Source organism: Symphalangus syndactylus, chromosome 21 (genome assembly GCF_028878055.3).
Source record: "Symphalangus syndactylus isolate Jambi chromosome 21, NHGRI_mSymSyn1-v2.1_pri, whole genome shotgun sequence".
Classification (NCBI taxonomy): domain Eukaryota; kingdom Metazoa; phylum Chordata; class Mammalia; order Primates; family Hylobatidae; genus Symphalangus; species Symphalangus syndactylus.
This window is the reverse complement of record NC_072443.2, coordinates 55,227,812-55,248,139: the sequence shown is the minus strand read 5'-3', so window position 1 is coordinate 55,248,139 and position 20,328 is coordinate 55,227,812. Positions and strand designations below refer to the sequence as shown.

The window sequence follows — 20,328 nt, the reverse complement described above, 5'->3', positions numbered from 1 at the left end:
AGCACAGAGTCATTGTGCTCTGTGAAGCCCAAACCTGGTGGCCCAGCAGGTACTCATAGCCCCCCTGCCCAGATACCAACCAGAGGACATTGTGCCATTAGCAATACTGCCCAGCAGTAGTGAGACATTCTGCCTTTACCTGGTTCCCAGGGAAACAGAGCTAGAAAGTTAACCCAAGATCAAATTCTCATGCAAGGCAAAGGGTTTTGTTACCATAGTCCACCCCATGACCTTTGGTCAACACCTTTACACGGACACCAATGCATTTTACGACCACCAGGAGTTGTATAACCCAATGGGGCATGAACGTCCCTTTTGTCCCCTAACCAAGTGGACTTCCCCCGTGGTCAGTTAGTTTTATAGCCCCACGGTGCCTTTTGATCCTGGGATGAAAGGCAATGGTACATCGGATAACATTAAATGTGTGTTTAATGCACCAAAGATGGAACAGTGTTTTAATAGAAGCCACTAAATGAATGACATGAAAGGTCACCTCAAGATGAAATTGTATGCAATTCTGTTATGATTTGGGCCTGTTTTTCTCTCTCTGGAACATATGGGCCGTGTTAAAATGAAAGTTCATCATAAATAGGACTCAACAAGCATACATTCACTTGGCAGGTGGTAAGTACCAGAAAGCATTCTAGTCACCCATTCAACAAATATGTATCAGGCCCCTAACATGTGCTAGACACAGGCTGGGAGAGATGAAGAAAATAAAGAAAAGATCCCTGCCATGAAGAAACTCAAGGATAAGTGAAGATTCAGAAACACACATAAATAGATCACTTCTAAGGACTCTGAGAAAGGTATATCCACAGGACAATGGAAGCAAGGAAGGAGATAAGTTAACCCTACCTGGTAGAGGGGCAATTTAGGTTGGGTAAGGAAGAAAAGGTTTGATGATCTTGCACCTTGTATAGGGTGCAAGAAGCAGCTAGAAAGGCTATTTGATGTGTTAATTCATCTTTTTTTTTTTTTTTGAGAAGGAGTCTCACTCTGTCTCCCAGGCTGGAGTGCAATGGTGCCATCTCTGCTCACTGCAACCTCCGCCTCCTGGGTTCAAGTCAATTCTCCTGCCTTAGCCTCCTGAGTAGCTCGGATTACAGGCACCCACCACCATGCCTGGCTGTTTTGTTTTTTAATAGAGACAGGGTTTCGCCATGTTGGCCAAGCTGGTCTCAAATTCCTGACCTCAGGTGATCCACCCGCCTCGGCCTCCCAAAGTGCTGGGATTACAGGCGTGAGCAACCGCGCCCGGCCAATTCATCAAATTTTAATTAAAGTGACAATATAGCTTAGGGACTAAGAACACAGATTCTGAAACCAGTCTGCCTGGATTTGAATCCCGAGTTTGCCATTTAGTACTTGCCTGGCCCTGTGTTAGTTATCTAATCTCTCTGTAGCTCAGTTTACTTATTTTTTAAATGATAATCATAATATCCACCTCAGATCATTGTTCATTCACTCAACAAATAATTACTGAGCACACACTATATGCCAGGAATTGTTCTAAGCACTGAGGACACATCCAGGAACAAAATAAAAATTCTTGACCCCCCAGGCTGGGCAAGGTGTAATCCCAATGATTTTGGGAGGCCAAGGCAGGAGGATCGCTTGAGTTCAGGAGTTCAAGACCAGCCTAGGCAACATAGTGAGACCCCATCTCTACAAAAAAAAAAAAAAAAAGTGTTTAAAAATTTGCCTCATCAACCCAGTAAGTGGGCATGAGGTGGCTGCTGTGCCTGACTTTTCACACTCCCTCAATAAGGCCCCAGAATGTCAGGTCTTCATGGAAAAGTCAACGCTTCCTGCATAATTGGCTTTTTCCCAGTTAGAGGCCTGAGCTCTGGGAGGAAATCGTGGAACGATACAAACTCAGGTTTAGAAGGGAACCCAAAGGCCCAAAGCCTCCACTGAGGATGGAGACCCTCCAGATCTCAGGGAGGCCCCCACGTCTCTGCTTCCTCACCTCCAGGCACAGCCTCCACCCCCGAGGACTGGAAAAGCTTCTCCGCACACCCAGCAGAGTCCTCCCTGCTGCAGAGGGAGTCCTTGAGCCAGAACTCTTTGTTTGGGATCGTTTGAGCCCAAGAGTTCAAGGCTGCAGTGAGCGATGATCATGCCACTATAGTCCAGCCTGGGGACAGAGATACTGTCACTAAAAAAAAAAAATTCCGGCCGGGCGTGGTGGCTCACACCTGTAATCCCAGCACTTTGGAAGGCTGAGGTGGGTGGATCACCTGAGGTCAGGAGTTCAAGACCAACCTGGCCAACCTGGTGAAACCCTGTCTCTACTAAAAATACAAAAATTAGCTGGGCGTGGTGGCGGGTGCCTGTAATCCCAGCTACTCGGGAGGCTGAGGCAGGAGAATTACTCGAACCCGGGAGGCAGAGGATGCCGTGAGCCGAGATCGCACCACTGCACTCCAGCCTGGGTGACAAAGCGAGACTCTGTCTCAAAAAAAAAAAAAAAGAAAGAAAAGAAAAGAAAAAAGAGAAAAGAAAACGAAAAAGAAAAAAAAATCCTGCCCTCTTGTAGCTCATGTTCTAGTGGGGACACCAGAGGGGCAAGAGGAAGTGCAGTAAGATATGAGGTCAGAGGGGTGATAGTGACACATCGTGCAGGGGCTGTGCCCACTGTGAGGACTCTGGTTCTCACCTGTGTGAGGTGGGTGCTGTGGGAGGGTGCTGAGCAGAGGAGGGACCAGGGCTGATGGGCAGAGCAGGGGGACCGTTCTTAAGGCTACGACCAGGGGAGAGCTGGCGGTGCCGGGGCCCGGTGGGACGATGGAGGGCTGGAGGGGCAGATTCCGAAGTCCACCATCATTCACTGGTGGCTGACAGGGGGTTGTGGAGACAGACAGCAAAGTGGGGACTTTCTGGGCGGCATCTCACAGGAAGACGTCCACACGTGAGGAACAGAGACCACTGCCTTGGCTTGGAGCTGCAGGAGGCAGGCTAAGCCCACACGGATGCCGAGGCCTGAGGCTGGATCCTCAGCCTGGGTGCTGCCTCCACCCCAGTTTGCCGAGGACCCCCCACCATCCCCAGCAGCCTGGCCTCAGTTTCTAAGCAGGGTGAAGGGCCAGCGATGGTTCCTCTGAGGCCCTCGGCTGTCCCTGCTGTCTATGTGCCTCCTGCTCTCAGGCCTGGGAGCTGTGATTTACTCTCCTGACCTCCAGGCAGCCTGGCTCCTGCTGATAAATGCACTGAAAAGTCCATCTTTTCCACCACCAGCTCTGCTGGGAGTGCCCAGGTGCCGTCGCCTGGGAACAGCTGATGACGCAAGCTAAGAAGTTCAGAGTTGCTTTTGTTTTACAAGGCACATAGGAACACACTGTACTAAGAACGTGCCAGAAGCCTCAAGATCACTAAAGATCCCGATTTACCAAACCGGAAACAAAGGAGCAGGGGAAGGAAGCGCCCACGTGGGGCTTGGTGGGCTGGAACCGCGTGACCTTGGCAAGTCACTTCCCTCCCAGAGCCACTCTTTCCCAGGTTAGCTGGAGACAGCCACGACCTACAGGCAGGCGTGGTCGGAATTAAAGACAGCAGGCACCAAATGTGTGGTGAATGGGAGACATTATAGTAACTATTTTATTAATCTTAGATTAAACTATTTCTTGCAACTTTGAAAAGAAACCAAAATCTTATTTTAGCTTGCAAAGGTCCTAATATCTTAAAAGTTTTTGAAATCTTTAAAGCCTTACCAAACCCCTTTGCAGGGCCTGCAAGGAGTGGCAGGATCTGGCCCTGCTCACTTCCCCCATCTCAGCTCCTTCCTCTCACCCCTGCCCTCTGTGCTCCAGCCTTGCTGACCTCTTAGCTCTCCAAACAAGGAAACTTGTTCTGACCTCAGGGCCTTTGCACAGGCTGTTCCTGCTGCTGGAAACACTGTTCCCAGGCTCTCGGTACCGACAGGCTCCCTTCAAGACTTGGTGTAAATGCTACTTCCTCGGCAAGGCCTTCCTCACTGCTCCACCTCAGTTTAGTCTGTCTCCTCTGTTTTCTCCTCCTCGCACCTAGGACAATCTCTCATTGGTCTGAGAACTCCACAACTGCATCTGTCCGTCTCTCTTTTCACCACTAGAGCCCGGCCTGGTGCCTGGCACACAGTATAGATTATGGAATAAATAAATAAGTCTGTGGCATGGGCTGGCACCACTGGCATACACACACACCCTCTCATATACACCCTCACACAGTTGGCACAGCACAGAACAGAGTAACATAAAATCCTGACTGCCTGGGTTCAAATCTCACCTTTCCCCTAAACAGCATTTGGTAAGTTACCTGCAAATTTTAAAGCTGTGATATTGTTTGGTGTGTCAAGTTATTAGCATTGTGAGGTTCTCTCACAACCACATGCTGTTTTGATGTACACATACGATGATGACAGGACCTGGCCTATAACGACACTGCATAAATGTACTCAGCCTTCAAATGCTTGCTGAGTGTACAGGGATCCAGGCACTGCCATCACAGGGGACGCCCTCATCTTAGCTGTCGAGGTGTTTATGGCCTTCTGTGTGACAATTTAAACAGCTGTGCAAGAGATGAATGCCCAATCGAGGCAGTAATGGCTGAGCTGTCACAGGCTGCCCGGGACTGACTGTCACACGAGTGTGTTACAGACAAATGCAGGGGAAATGTGGTGGGAGGAGGGGGGACCTCGAGGGGTCAGCAGGGACTTCATCAGGGAAAAGAGATCTGAGCTGGCAGGCGGACTCACACCCATCTATTCATTCTTCGTTCTTCCCCCTAAACTCGCCAAACTTGTTCCTACACTGGAGCCTCTGCACACACTGTTCCCCCTGCTGGGATGCTTATCCCCAGGTCCATCCGAAGCTAAGCTCCTCTTCTGCACAGCTCAGCCAGCACCTCTAGAGGGCTCTGCCTAGACACACCACTTCCTAGCTGTGTGACCTTGGGCAAGTGACCCAACCTGTCTGTGCTTGCTTCGGTTTCTTCATATGTCAAGTAAGAATAAAAATAGTACTTATTTCACGGGGCTGCTTCGAAGTTTGAGTTAATATGCATAAAATATACAGAAGAGTGCCTGGCATATGGTATACAGGAAATATGAGGGGACTTCAAAATGTTCATGGAAAAATGGAATTAAAAGACAAAAATAGAAAGTATAAACTTTATTTCTCAACATGAGCTCTATCAAGGTCAAAACACTTTTGTAAGTGATGATTCCAGCCATTTGGTCCATATTTAAAGAATAAAGAACAGAGGGTCCTGGGAATTCAACTATATCCCTGCAGTCTTGTTTACATTATTACCCGAAGAAAGATGGGTGCCCTTTAGAGTTGTTTTTAAGATTAAGAAACAGAAATAAGTCAGAAGGAGCCAAATCGGGACTGTAAGGTGGATGCCTATGATTTCCCCTCAAAACGCTCACAAAATTGACCTTGTTCGATGAGAGGAACGAGCAGGGGCATTGTTGTGGTGGACTCTGGTGAAGCTTCCCCAGGCGTTTTTCTGCTAAAGCTTTGGCTAACTTTCTCAAAACACTCATCATAAGCAGATGTGATTGTTTTTGGGCCCTCCAGAAAATCAACAAGCCAAATGCTTTGAGCATCCCCAAAACTGTTGCCATGACCTTTGCTATTGACTGGTCGGTTTTTGCTTTAACTGGACCCCTTCCACCTTTTGGTAGCCATTGCTTTGTGTTTTGTCTTCAGGGTTGTACTGAAGCCATGTTTCATCTCCTGTTATAGTTCTTCAAAGACATGCTCAGGATCTTGATCCCACTTGTTTAAAATTTCCATGGAAAGCTCTGCCCTTGTCTGCAGTTGATCTAGAAGCAACAGTTTTGGCACCCTTAACTATAAGAAAGATTTCCTTAACTATAAGTTTTCATTCAGAATAGAATAAGGTGAACTAAGCAAGAAGACTATGGTGTTGGCTATTGTTCTGCTATTACCTATTGGTCCTCTTCAACTGGGGCATGGAAAAAATGAATATTTTCCTTGCAGACTGATGTGGATTGTGTGCCACAGAGGGCTTCATCCTCAACATCATCTTGTTCCTTCTTAAAAGGAGGTATCCATTTGTAAACTGCTGATTTCTTTGGGGCACTGTCCCCTTAAAACTTTTCATAAAGTATCGATGATTTTGCCATAAATTTGATGTTTGCTTTTGTTTCAATTTTAGCAGAATTATTATTACTCTGATAGGAGCTCTTTTCAAACTGATGTCTTATCCTTCTTAGGGCCTCAAACTAGATCCTGTTTGGACATGTTACAACTTAGTACAAGTTTATTTTGATGCAAAAAATTTGGAAATCCATGCACAGTTTTTAAAAATAATACTCATTTTTCTATGAACTTTTTGAAGTCCCGTGTGTGTGTGTGCATGTGTGCATCTGTCTATCTCTCTTAGTTTGAGCTACTATAACAAGATGCTATAGACTAGGTGGCTTAACAACTGAAATTTACTTCTCACAGTTCTGGAGGTTGGGAAGTCCAAGATCAGCGGGGATCTGGTCTTCTTGCTGCAGCCTCACATGGTGGGGAGAGAGAGAGGAAGCTAGCTTTCTCATCTCTTTTTTTTTTTTTTTTTTTTTGTATTTTTTTTTTTTTTTATTATACTTTAGGGTTTTAGGGTACATGTGCACAATGTGCAGTTTTGTTACATATGTATCCATGTGCCATGTTGATTTCCTGCACCCATTAACTTGTCATTTAGCATTAGGTGTATCTCCTAATGCTGTCCCTCCCCCCTCCCCCCACCCCACAACAGCCCCCGGAGTGTGATGTTCCCCTTCCTGTGTCCATGAGTTCTCATTGTTCAATTCCCATCTATGAGTGAGAACATGCGGTGTTTGGTTTTTTGTCCTTGCGATAGTTTACTGAGAATGATGTTTTCCAGTTTCATCCATGTCCCTACAAAGGACACGAACTCATCATTTTTTATGGCTGCATAGTATTCCATGGTGTATATGTGCCACATTTTCTTAATCCAGTCTATCGTTGTTGGACATTTGGGTTGGTTCCAACTCTTTGCTATTGTGAATAGTGCCGCAATAAACATACGTGTGCATGTGTCTTTATAGCAGCATGATTTATAGTCCTTTGGGTATATACCCAGTAATGGGATGGCTGGGTCAAATGGTATTTCTAGTTCTAGATCCCTGAGGAATCGCCACACTGACTTCCACAATGGTTGAACTAGTTTACAGTCCCACCAACAGTGTAAAAGTGTTCCTATTTCTCCACATCCTCTCCAGCACCTGTTGTTTCCTGATTTTTTAATGATGGCCATTCTAACTGGTGTGAGATGGTATCTCACTGTGGTTTTGATTTGCATTTCTCTGATGGCCAGTGATGAGGAGCATTTCTTCATGTGTTTTTTGGCTGCATAAATGTCTTCTTTTGACAAGTGTCTGTTCATGTCCTCTGCCCACTTTTTGATGGGGTTGTTTGTTTTTTTCTTGTAAGTTTGTTTGAGTTCATTGTAGATTCTGGATATTAGCCCTTTGTCAGATGAGTAGGTTGCAAAAATTTTCTCCCATTGTGTAGGTTGCCTGTTCACTCTGATGATAGTTTCTTTTGCTGTGCAGAAGCTCTTTAGTTTAATGAGATCCCATTTGTCGATTTTGGCTTTTGTTGCCATTGCTTTTGGTGTTTTAGACATGAAGTCCTTGCCCACGCCTATGACCTGAATGGTATTGCCTAGGTTTTCTTGTAGGATTTTAATGGTTTTAGGTCTAACATATAAGTCTTTAATCCATCTTGAATTAATTTTTGTATAAGGTGTAAGGAAGGGATCCAGTTTCAGCTTTCTACATATGGCTAGCCAGTTTTCCCAGCACCATTTATTAAATAGGGAATCCTTTCCCCATTTCTTGTTTTTGTCAGGTTTGTCAAAGATCAGATAGTTGTAGCTATGCGGCATCATTTCTGAGGGCTCTGTTCTGTTCCATTGATCTATGTCTCTGTTGTGGTACCAGTACCATGCTGTTTTGGTTACTGTAGCCTTGTAGTATAGTTTAAAGTCAGGTAGCATGATGCCTCCAGCTTTGTTCTTTTGGCTTAGGATTGACTTGGCGATGCGGGCTCTTTTTTGGTTCCATATGAACTTTAAAGTAGTTTTTTCCAATTCTGTGAAGAAAGTCATTGGTAGCTTGATGGGGATGGCATTGAATCTATAAATTACCTTGGGCAGTATGGCCATTTTCACGATATTGATTCTTCCAACCCATGAGCATGGAATGTTCTTCCATTTGTTTGTATACTCTTTTATTTCATTGAGCAGTGGTTTGTAGTTCTCCTTGAAGAGGTCCTTCACATCCCTTGTAAGTTGGATTCCTAGGTATTTTATTCTCTTTGAAGCAATTGTGAATGGGAGTTCACTCATGATTTGGCTCTCTGTTTGTCTGTTATTGGTGTACAAGAATGCTTGTGATTTTTGTACATTAATTTTGTATCCTGAGACTTTGCTGAAGTTGCTAATCAGCTTAAGGAGATTTTGGGCTGAGACAATGGGGTTTTCTAAATATACAATCATGTCATCTGCAAACAGGGACAATTTGACTTCCTCTTTTCCTAACTGAATACCCTTTATTTCCTTCTCCTGCCTGATTGCTCTGGCCAGAACTTCCAGCACTATGTTGAATAGGAGCGGTGAGAGAGGGCATCCCTGTCTTGTGCCAGTTTTCAGAGGGAATGCTTCCAGTTTTTGCCCATTCAGTATGATATTGGCTGTGGGTTTGTCGTAGATAGCTCTTATTATTTTGAGATACGTCCCATCAATACCTAATTTATTGAGAGTTTTTAGCATGAAGGGTTGTTGAATTTTGTCAAAGGCCTTTTCTGCATCTATTGAGATAATCATGTGGTTTTTGTCTTTGGTTCTGTTTATATGCTGGATTACATTTATTGATTTGCGTATGTTGAACCAGCCTTGCATCCCAGGGATGAAGCCCACTTGATCATGGTGGATAAGCTTTTTGATGTGCTGCTGGATTCGGTTTGCCAGTATTTTATTGAGGATTTTTGCATCAATGTTCATCAAGGATATTGGTCTGAAATTCTCTTTTTTGGTTAAGTCTCTGCCAGGTTTTGGTATCAGGACGATGCTGGCTTCGTAAAATGTGTTAGGGAGGATTCCCTCTTTTTCTATCGATTGGAATAGTTTCAGAAGGAATGGTACCAGTTCCTCCTTGTACCTCTGGTAGAATTCAGCTGTGAATCCATCAGGTCCTGGACTCTTTTTGGTTGGTAAGCTATTGATTATTGCCACAATTTCAGAACCTGTTATTGGTCTATTCAGAGATTCAACTTCTTCCTGGTTTAGTCTTGGGAGGGTGTATTTGTCGAGGAATTTATCCATTTCTTCTAGATTTTCGAGTTTATTTGCATAGAGGTGTTTGTAGTATTCTCTGATGGTAGATTGTATTTCTGTGGGATCGGTGGTGATATCCCCTTTTTCGTTTTTTATTGCATCTATTTGATTCTTCTCTCTTTTCTTCTTTATTAGTCTTGCTAGCGGTCCATCAATTTTGTTGATCTTTTCAAAAAACCAGCTCCTGGATTCATTAATTTTTTGAAGGGTTTTTTGTGTCTCTATTTCCTTCAGTTCTGCTCTGATTTTAGTTATTTCTAGCCTTCTGCTAGCTTTTGAATGTGTTTGCTCTTGCTTTTCTAGTTCTTTTAATTGCGATGTTAGGGTGTCAATTTTGGATCTTTCCTGCTTTCTCTTGTGGGCATTTAGTGCTATAAATTTCCCTCTACACACTGCTTTGAACGTGTCCCAGAGATTCTGGTATGTTGTGTCTTTGTTCTCGTTGGTTTCAAAGAACATCTTTATTTCTGCCTTCATTTCATTATGTACCCAATAGTCATTCAGGAGCAGGTTGTTCAGTTTCCATGTAGTTGAGCGGTTTTGAGTGAGTTTCTTAATCCTGAGTTCTAGTTTGATTGCACTGTGGTCTGAGAGACAGTTTGTTATAATCTCTGTTCTTTTACATTTGCTGAGAAGAGCTTTGCTTCCAATTATGTGGTCAATTTTGGAATAGGTGTGGTGTGGTGCTGAAAAAAATGTATATTCTGTTGATTTGGGGTGGAGAGTTCTGTAGATGTCTATTAGGTCCACTTTATGTAGAGCTGAGTTCAATTCCTGGATATCCTTGTTAACTTTCTGTCTCGTTGATCTGTCTAATGCTGACAGTGGGGTGTTAAAATCTCCCATTATTATTGTGTGGGAGTTTAAGTCCCTTTGTAGGTCACTGAGGACTTGCTTTATGAATCTGGGTGCTCCTGTGTTGGGTGCATATATATTTAGGATAGTTAGCTCTTCTTGTTGAATTGATCCCTTTACCATTATGTAATGGCCTTCTTTGTCTCTTTTGATCTTTGTTGGTTTAAAGGCTATTTTATCAGAGACTAGGATTGCAACCCCTGCCTTTTTTTGTTTTCCAGTTGCTTGATAGATCTTCCTCCATCCCTTTATTTTGAGTCTATGTGTGTCTCTGCACGTGAGATGGGTTTCCTGAATACAGCACACTGATGGGTCCTGACTCCTTATCCAGTTTGCCAGTCTGTGTCTTTTGATTGGAGCATTTAGCCCATTTACATTTAACGTGAATATTGTTATGTGTGAATCTGATCCTGTCATTATGATGTTAGTTGGTTATTTTGCTTGTTAGTTGCTATAGTTTCTTCCTAGCCTCGATGGTCTTTACAATTTGGCATGTTTTTGCAGGGGCTGGTACCGGTTGTTCCTTTCCATGTTTAGTGCTTCCTTCAGGAGCTCTTTTAGGGCAGGCCTGGTGGTGACAAAATCACTCAGCGTTTGCTTGTCTGTAAAGTATTTTATTTCTCCTTCACTTATGAAGCTTAGTTTGGCGGGATAGGAAATTCTGGGCTGAAAATTCTTTTCTTTAAGAATGTTGAATATCGGCCCCCACTCTCTTCTGGCTTGTAGAGTTTCTGCTGAGAGATCAGCTGTTAGTCTGATGGGCTTCCCTTTGTGGGTAACCCGACCTTTCTCTCTGGCTGCCCTTAACATTTTTTCCTTCATTTCAACTTTGGTGAATCTGACAATTATGTGTCTTGGAGTTGCCCTTCTCGAGGAGTATCTTTGTGGCGTTCTCTGTATTTCCTGAATCTGAATGCTGGCCTGCCTTGCTAGATTGGGGAAGTTCTCCTGGATAATATCTTGCAGAGTGTTTTCCAACTTGGTTCCATTCTCCCCATCATCTTCAGGTACACCAATCAGACGTAGGTTTGGTCTTTTCACATAGTCCCAAATTTCTTGGAGGCTTTGTTCATTTCTTTTTATTCTTTTTTCTCTAAACTTCCCTTCTCTCTTCATTTCATTCATTTCATCTTCTATCAGCGATACCCTTTCTTCCAGTTGATCACATATGCTACTGAGGCTTCTGCATTCTTCGCGTAGTTCTCGAAACTTGGCTTTCAGCTCCATCATCTCCTTTAAGCCCTTCTCTCCATTGGTTATTCTAGTTATCCATTCTTCTAATTTTTTTTCAAAGTTTTTAACTTCTTTGCTATTGTTTTGAATTTCCTCTCGTAGCTCAGAGTAGTTTGATCGTCTGAAGCCTTCTTCTCTCAACTCATCAAAGTCATCCTCCATCCAGCTTTGTTCCGTTGCTGGTGAGGAACTGCGTTCCTTTGGAGGAGGAGAGGTGCTCTGTTTTTTAGAGTTTCCAGTTTTTTTGGTCTGTTTTTTCCCCATCTTTGTGGTTTTGTCTACTTTTTGTCTTCGATGATGGTGATGTACAGATGGGTTTTTGGTGTGGATGTCCTTTCTGTTTGTTAATTTTCCTTCTACCAAACAAGACCCTCAGCTGCAGGTCTGTTGGAGTTTACTAGAGGTCCACTCCAGACCCTGTTTGGCTGGGTGTCAGCACCGGTGGCTGCAGAACAGTGGATTTTCGTGAGACCACAAATTCAGCTGTCTGATAGTTCCTCTGAAAGTTTTGTCTCAGAGGAGTACCCGGTTGAATGAGGTGTCAGTCTGTCCCTACTGGGGGGGTGCCTCCCAGTTAGGCTGCTCAGGGGTGAGGGACCCACTTTAGGAGGCAGTCTGTCCGTTCTCAGATCTCCCGCTGCGTGCTGGGAGAACCACTACTCTCTTCAAAGCTGTCAGTCAGACAGGGACATTTAAGGCTGTGGAGGTTCTTGCTGAGTTTTTGGTTGTCTGTGCCCTGCCCCCAGAGGTGGAGCCTACAGAGGCAGGCAGGCCTCCTTGAGCTGTGGTGGGCTCCACCCAGTTCGAGCTTCCTGGCTGCTTTGTTTACCTAAGCAAGCCTGGGCAATGGCGGGCGCCCCTCCCCCAGCCTCGTTGCCGCCTTGCAGCGTGATCTCAGACTGCTGTGCTAGCAATCAGCAAGACTCTGTGGGCATAGGACCCTCCGAGCCAGGTGCGGGACACAATCTCCTAGTGTGCCGTTTTCCAGGCCCGTTGGAAAAGCGCAGTATTAGGACGGGACTGACCCGGTATTCCAGGTGCCGTCTGTTTCCCCTTTCTTTGACTAGGAAAGGGAACTCCCTGACCCCTTGCGCTTCCCGAGTAAGGCAATGCCTCGCCCTGCTTCGGCTCGCGCACAGTGCGCTTCACCGACTGTCCTGAACCCACTGTTAGGCACTCCCTAGTGAGATGAAACCGGTACCTCAAGCAGAAATGCAGAAATCACCCGTCTTCTGTATCGCTGGGGCTGGGAGCTGGAGACCGGAGCTGTTCCTATTCGGCCATCTTGGCTCCACCTCTCTCATCTCTTTTTATAAGGACACAAATTCCATCATGAGGGCTCCACCTGCATGACCTAATCACCTCCCAATGGCCCCGCCCCCAAACATCAACATGATGGGGATTAGAGTTTCAACATGTGAACCTGGGGGACACAAACAATAGCCACTATTATTCTCTATAAAATGGAGATGATGAGACCTACTTTGCTGTCTCTATCAAATGCAATAATGAATGTGAATGTTTCTGCTAAACTATAAATTACTATGCCAAGACCCTAACTCTGATTTCCACCTAAGCATTGACTTTCCCAAGAGCACAGCGGGTCTCTAAATCTCAGGAAGTTGGACTATTTTTATTTTGAATTTGACCAAAGCTGTTCACGGTTTCAGAAACTCACACCCCCTTTGGCGATGCCGTGCGTGACTTCTGAGCTGCTGACATCTGCTCTTCCAATGCACTTGCAGCAGTCACATTCTGGTGCTCCCACGCGGAGAGGCGGATGTCACTGCCTCCCCTGCCTCGGAGGAGAAACATGCCGGGCCCCGACCTAGTGCAGTGACGTGTTGAAACCTGGATTATTTGGATTATAAATCACTTTCCTTTGCCTTCTACTTTATAATAGTTAGGGCACTGTACTGGTTTTTTTTATAAAATACATGCCGGGTGTGCTTTCTCAGCTGAGTCTCACTTCAGGATGACGAAGGGAGTTGCAAAGTTGTTTGCTATCCTAAATGGGTTGTTCTGAGACCCTGCACTAGCCACTCAGCCCCACCACTGTCCTATCATAGACAGGAGGAAACAAGAACACAGGCCAAGGTGCCCAGCTAGCAGGATCTGGGGGGCACCAACGCCAAGTGGCTCCTGCTGCCCTCTTCTCTGGAGGAAGGGGGTCCACTGCCCCCAACCCATGCTAGGTCTCTGTCCACCTCCCTGATGACCTCCCTCTCTGGCAGGAGGCTGTCACAGGAAAAGCTTGTAGCAGTAATTCACTGGGAGGCGTCATCTGCATTCCTAGCAAGGCAGAGAGGTGGCATCCTAGCAAGGCAGGGAGGTGGCAGGGAGAAGAAAGGCGGGGAGGCCTCTCACAGAGTGGTGACAAGCAGAGAGAGGGCCCAGCCTGGCCCAGCTGCAGGTCTGGGGAGAGGGCAGAGGGCAGGTCAGATGTGAGAGTCCATGGAAGTAAGCTAGAGTCCGGGGAGCAGGAGACAGAGCCACAGCCTCATGGGCTACACAGACTTGGAGAATAATAATAAAATTATGTATTAAATATTATTAGGTAATAAATAAAGAGTAGTGTACCCAAGTATCCACAGCTGAGTGGATAAACACAATGTGGTCTATACACACCTTGGAATCGAATCCAACCATGAAATGGAAGGGAATTCTGACCCACACAACAATATGGATGAAGCCTGAGGACACTATGTGAAGCGAAATAAGCCCGTCAAGAAACGTGAAAAACAATCTCATTCTACTTGTGTGAGGTCCCTAGCAGGACAGAAAGTAGAATGGTGGGTGCCCGGGGCTGGGGGAGGGAGGATGGAGAGTTGATGTTTAATGGAGGCAGAGTTTCTATATAGGAGGAGGAAAAGGTCCTGGAGATGGATGGCAGTGGTGGCTGCACAGCAACGTGAAGGTACAAATGCCACCGCAATGTGCACTTAAAAATGGTGACAATGGTAAATGTTACGTTGTGTATTTTATCACAGAAAACAAAGTTAGTGCCACTTGAGGTGCTCATTAGAAATGCAGATTCCAGGGCAGAGTCTCTTAGAGACCCAGACTTCAGGTCTGGGACAGAGCCTGGGCACCTGCGTGCCAACAACCACCCCAGGGACCAGATGCAAGTGTCCTGGGAACACACTTTGAGAAATGCCACCCTCCATCCAGCACTGTCCCTTCCTCCATCCTGACGGGTCTGCAGGCCTCACCACCTTGATTGCTCACTGGTGGCTGCAGACTGTTATGGCTTCAGGCCCCTGTCCTGGCTGTGCCGTGGACTTGGCCGAGCCACCCGCTACCGCTTCCCAACCTCCACCCACCTGGAAGCCTCATGTGGCAGGTCCCACAGTCTATTCCACCATGTGTATAGACCATATTATGTTTATCCAAGCCTCAAGGGGCTGGTCCCGGACTGTGCCCCAGCATCCCCGCCCAGCTCGACATAATCCCACTATCTTCCCTTCCTCTCCTCCGCCTGACTGTCCTCACGGCCGGGTGGGGATTCTCCCTGTCACGTAGCCTGCTGTCTTTTCTGTTTGCTCTTGCTTCATAGATTCCTGGTTGGCTCCTTGAGAAACAGGTCCAGAGGTGCTGAACTCCCCAGGGAAGAGTGAGGGCTCCCCGCAGGCTCCTGGGGAGCAAAGCCTGGCTCCCTGCTCACATGTGGTATGGCCTTGGGTGGGGCACTTCCCCTCTCTGTGCCCTGTAACATGGGGATAATTCTAGTACCCAGAACCCCCAAGAAGTGGGGAGGGTGAATCAAGATAAAATGTGCAAACTGTTCAGAGAAGAGGCCAGGCAGGTGAGTGCTGTTGAAGTGGGGGCTGCTGTGATGACTGACAAGGCGAAACTGACGCGCTCTGCATGCCGCTTCCAGGATCCCGGTGGAATTTAAAATACAAGCTTCCCCTAGCTCTCCAGTGCTGGGTTTGTCTAATTTCATGCTTCAAAACTTTGGCACAGATTGTGCCTATGTGTGTCTGTGTGTACCCCAGTGTCGTCTGTGGGTGTGAGCCCCCGTGTCTGTGTGTGCCTGTGGGTGTGAGCCCTGTGTCTGTGTGTGCCTATGGGTGTGAGCCCCCATGTCTATGTGTGCCTGTGGGTGTGAGCCTTGTGTCTGTGTGTGCCTGTGGGTGTGAGCCCTGTGTCTGTGTGTGCCTATGGGTGTGAGCACCATGTCCACGTGAGCCTGGGCAGCTGCTCCACAGGAAGGGACCAAGACAATGGTTTAAGCTACACCACAGATGACACCTCTCCGGCAGGAAGCCCAGGGTCCAATCTGCCCCTGGGAGACCCCCTCCCTTCCCCAAAGCACCTGAATTTCTTCTAAGTCCCCCCTACCCCATGTCATCTCACGCTATTACTGCTGCTGCTGACACTAATACCTACTTACATGGGCTGGTAAGAGAAAAAGAGAAAAGAAACCCACACAGGTTATGCCTGCAGCAGCAGCGAGAATCAAGTGAAATTGCCCAGTGCATGCCCAGTCCCCAAATCCCACACACAAGATCGGATTTTCTTCCCTTTCCCTCCCCTGCCTCTCACAACTCTTGGGTGTGATTAAATATGGAAAATATTAGTGTTCCTTAATTCTTTTCTGGAGTTTACAACAAATGAGAAAAGTATGCTACTATTGTGGTCCCTGCATTTCTCCCCGCATGAAAGCTAATAAATCTTTCTCTCTCCCTGACTGTACACACAGTATTTGTTGTCAAATGTGATTTGAGTTTGCCAGCAGTCAGCCACGAGGTGTGGGTGATTGCTGAGGCCCTGGGAAGAGATGGGTGCAGGAGAGGTGGATGTGTGGAGCTGGGGCATGGGGCCCACGGGTCTGGGGATGGGCTCTGGGGGTCCAGCGAGGTGGGCTGGCTTCATGTGTCTGTGCATTTTATTTTCTCTGATGGAAGAGATCCACCGGTTTCCTCTGTGGGATCTGAGACCCAGAAAAGGATTAAAAGGGAGAGTCCCCCTCCAAAGTGGGGTGGGGCTGCCCTATCTCACAGAGAGGGGGCCTGGTGGGCCCCTCAGTCAGGGCTTCTGCCTCAGCTCTCCAGGGAGCCACTGTGGCCTGGCTCCTACATCCTGCCACACCCTCCCCGGTGCTGGGGACTGAGAGGTGTGGCCACACCCTTCCCCTGGCTGGTGGCAGTTACCGATCCATCCCAACTACTGCTGCTGGTCCCGGGGGACCTGCAGGCACCTGCATCCTTGGGCTCAAAGGTGGGGAGAGCCCAGATCTCTCCAGAAACCTCCCTGCTCACAGGTTGGGGCTGTGCACCCCAACAACAAAATCCCTGGTGCTTGGGGGAGTGGGAGCACCTCAGCAGGAGGGGGAAATTGTCCAGAAGTGCCCCTCTGAGACTGCTGGAGGTGGGTGCTGTCTGCAGACACGCAGGCACCATGAGGCCAGCACATCACTCCCACTGCCTGTGGACATTGCTCTGGGACCCCAGGTGGCCCGGGCAGAGGAGGAACAAGATCCTTGTGGCAGCAAAGGTGGCAGCAAATGCCCCATCATGTTCTTCCCTTTGGGAAATGTCTGAAGTCATTGCCACTGCAGGCTTAACATCCAGTGCCTGCAGAGAGGGGAGGGAGGGCAACACGGAACCAACACACGTCCTGGCTACTCTGGTGAACCTGGTCTTTAAATCCTGTTCTCATGCTGCCCCGTTCCCTGTAGCCACCAGCCCCACTGAGACAACCCGCTGCAGCAGATTGGGGGTTCTGGTCCTGTCACCTTGTAGCGTGGGACCCTCAGCAAGGAACGCAGCTTCCTTAAGAATTTGTCTCCTGAAAATGAAGTGAATGGATCTCGCCCCATGGGGCCTTACAAGATAGATGTATGAACACTGGGGCCTGGCGCCGTGCCAGGCTCACCAACCTTTACTCATCTCTGTTCCCTTTGTTCCCGCTGCACAGAAGTTCAAGGGCAGGAGACTAAGGCTGCAAGCTCCCTGCTGAGAAGCTAGGCAGGACGAATTCTCAGATCAGAGCCTGCACTCTGGTGGGTGTGTCTAACCCTCCAAGGCCAATGTCAGCCCCCTCACAGGTCCCCCAAGGCTGCATCCTTCACACACTTAAGGCCAACTGGGGTGAAGCACACAGCCAGGCTGTGCTGGACTGGAAGCTGTTCTGACAACCCCAGATCTTCCAGTTTTCGACATGAAACTGGCCATCTCTTCTGCACATGTGATGTTTCCATGGACAAGGTCCTCTGCTCTGCTTTCATTAGTGGGGACACAATGGTTCCGGATGGTCCTAAGGGTGCCCCAAACTTGTCCTGCTAACACACGGTGCAGTGACGAGAGGCTCACTACCTGTCAAGGGCCCTCACCCCATCTTCAGGTGCTTCGGAGTCACAGACCCCCTCTCACTGAGCCAACCATCCCCTCCACCTTCTCTGCCTGTGACACCCCCTGCAGAGGTGGAGACAGCAGCCAGCTGGGTCCACAGACATGAGAAAGCACCAGCTCCACACGGGCCCCTGTGCTAGGGCTGGGACACAGAGGGATGGGTGGGCTTGCTGCCATCAGTCTACGCATCATCTACGCTGCCATCATCCTCCGGCTGGCTGTCTGCACTTGGGGCCTCTGGTCACCCCACGCAGCTGATGATGCCCCACCCCCACCCAGGGTACTTTGGGAAGGGGTGTTTTTGGGAAAGCAGCAAAATGCCCCCCAGCCAGGTTTTGAAGGCTGCTCTGCTTGTCTGAGGCCGAGGGCCCGGCCCGGGCGCACTGGGTGGCCCCACACCTGGCTCACAACACCTGTCTGAGGAGGGGCTTCCTGGTGTGGAGGGGATGTGACTGTGCTCTGCTGGACACGGATCCCAAACCAGGGCTGCACTGGAAGGTCTCCCCCCACCTCCCAGAACCTCTCTACTTTTCTCTGATTTCCATAGCTGTTTCCATAGAGGTTTCTTTCAGAAACAGGATTCTGCTGTCAACAATTTACAAATGTAAAGGGTCTGAAAACCATGGCCATGGAAGAGCCCTTTCTGTGTGGACGGGATGACCCCTGAGCAAGAGTCCCCCAGAACGGAGTCACTGAGCTGACAGCAGGGACACCTTGTGGAGGGTGGGGACAGCGCCCCCATCATCCTCCGAGGCTCTGGACAGGGCCTCCTGTTTGCACACAGCCAAGCAACACTGGCCTCCACCATGGTCTCAGGACACAGGAATCCTCCTATTCTGAAGGTTTCCTCCAGTGATCTTTATTTATGCCCTCGGTTCCTGTCAGTAAGAGCACCTAGATGATGGAGCCATTGCACAAGGGAAGTGATCAGGACAGGGAACTCTGGACCGGTGCAGGCCCCACTTCCCCCACAGGCACAGCCGAGCTGCTGGGCTGCACGCTTCCCCGCCAGGTTTTCTGCCAGTAAAGCTGCTCCAAGGCTGCAAGGCAGGACTCCACAGGAATGCACAGGACTTCCCACAAGCAGCCCCGCCCTTGGAGATGGTGCACTTGGAAATCCTCGGCTCTGGGGTTGGTTTCCTCATCTGTAAAATGGGTTGGTGCCTGCCCTGAGGCCACTCTGTGGAAGTGACATCAAAGGTGACAGCTCCTGCGAGCTCTAGCATGAAACAGATGCTTCCCAAGCCCGGCTCAGCTCGGAGGAGACCAGGAGCTCAACCGGGGGCCCAGAGCCAGAGCACAAGCCCAGGCAGGGGGCGGGCTGAGGTCACTCCCTGTGGAGGCTTGGCCAGTCCCCAAATGCTTCCTCTGAGCCACTCCTTAGGACTGCATGGGGGACTGCAGAGCTGTGGCCCTGCTCTCCCCACCAGGGTGCACCTGGAGGCACTGCTGAGCATCCATGTGCAGACGGGACAACCACAACGTATGGTGAGGCAGGCCTGGGGCAGATCCTGGTGCCCACCACATGCCCAACCAACCAGCTGGACTATTCGCACCTCCATGTGCCCATCTGGAAAATGGGGTGCAGACACACCAGCCCATGGCGGTCACCACCCTCCACCTGCTTTCCTCTCCTGGTCCTGGCAAGACACATGCAGAACCCCGTCACTCCTCCACACAACCCTCAACAGCTCCGAGTCCAGACCACGCACAGCAACCCTTGTCCAGCCCTGGCCTCCTCCCCTTGCACTTCTCTTGCACCCCAGGGTCTAGCCCCAGGGCCAGCACACTTGACATTCCCTCTGCCAGGAATGCTCTCCTCAGAAACCCAGGGCTCACCCCCTTCCTCCAGGCCTCTACTCAGCCATGGCCTCCTCAGAGATGGCACCACCTCTATCCCCTGCAGAACCTTCATGGCACTTGTCACTCTCATGTCAGGTTTTGTCATCCATCCTTCCCAGTAGGAGCTCCACACGGGCAGGACCATGTCTTGTCCCTACCACATTCCAGAGCCTAGAGCAGGGCTCAGCACATGGCTGGCATCACCACAATCCCGGCTCAGCGAGGAGGGTCAGCATCCTGGGCGCTGGGCCATCCTCTGCTCCCTGCCATGCCGTGCTCTCCTAGAAACAGTAAGCTCCTGCCTCAGTTTCCCCATGTCCTTGAGGATGGCCTCCACTCTGAGTCCAGTCCAAGCCACACACCACCTCCTGGGTGTGCAGCAGCCCCCAGGCCAGGGCCCACAGCCCCCAGGAGGGCTTTGGCCATTAAGGACAGGCCTCCCTCCGAGTGGCCCCACACGCTTCTCCTAAGGAGCTGGGCATAAAGAGGCCAACACCATCATCTCCAGTTCCCTGGGAGGAGGGAGATTGTGTTTCAAGGAGTCCATGGTGGGGACTCGACACGCCCACCAGCCTTTCCTCATTCCTGTCTCCGCTTGAGGACATGGGGTTCCCCGAGGATGCCCCCTGCTCCCTGTGGATCTCCCCTGCTGGGGCGGAGGACAACACCGTGAGTCTCTCAAAGG

General features: G+C 48.8%; 1 protein-coding gene across 2 annotated transcripts in view; it reads right to left on the bottom strand.

The window, feature by feature from the left end:
* The window catches only part of IQSEC1 (IQ motif and Sec7 domain ArfGEF 1), a 401,591-nt gene that overhangs the window by 337,131 nt on the left and 44,132 nt on the right, over window positions 1-20,328 (bottom strand). The window lies entirely within an intron of this gene.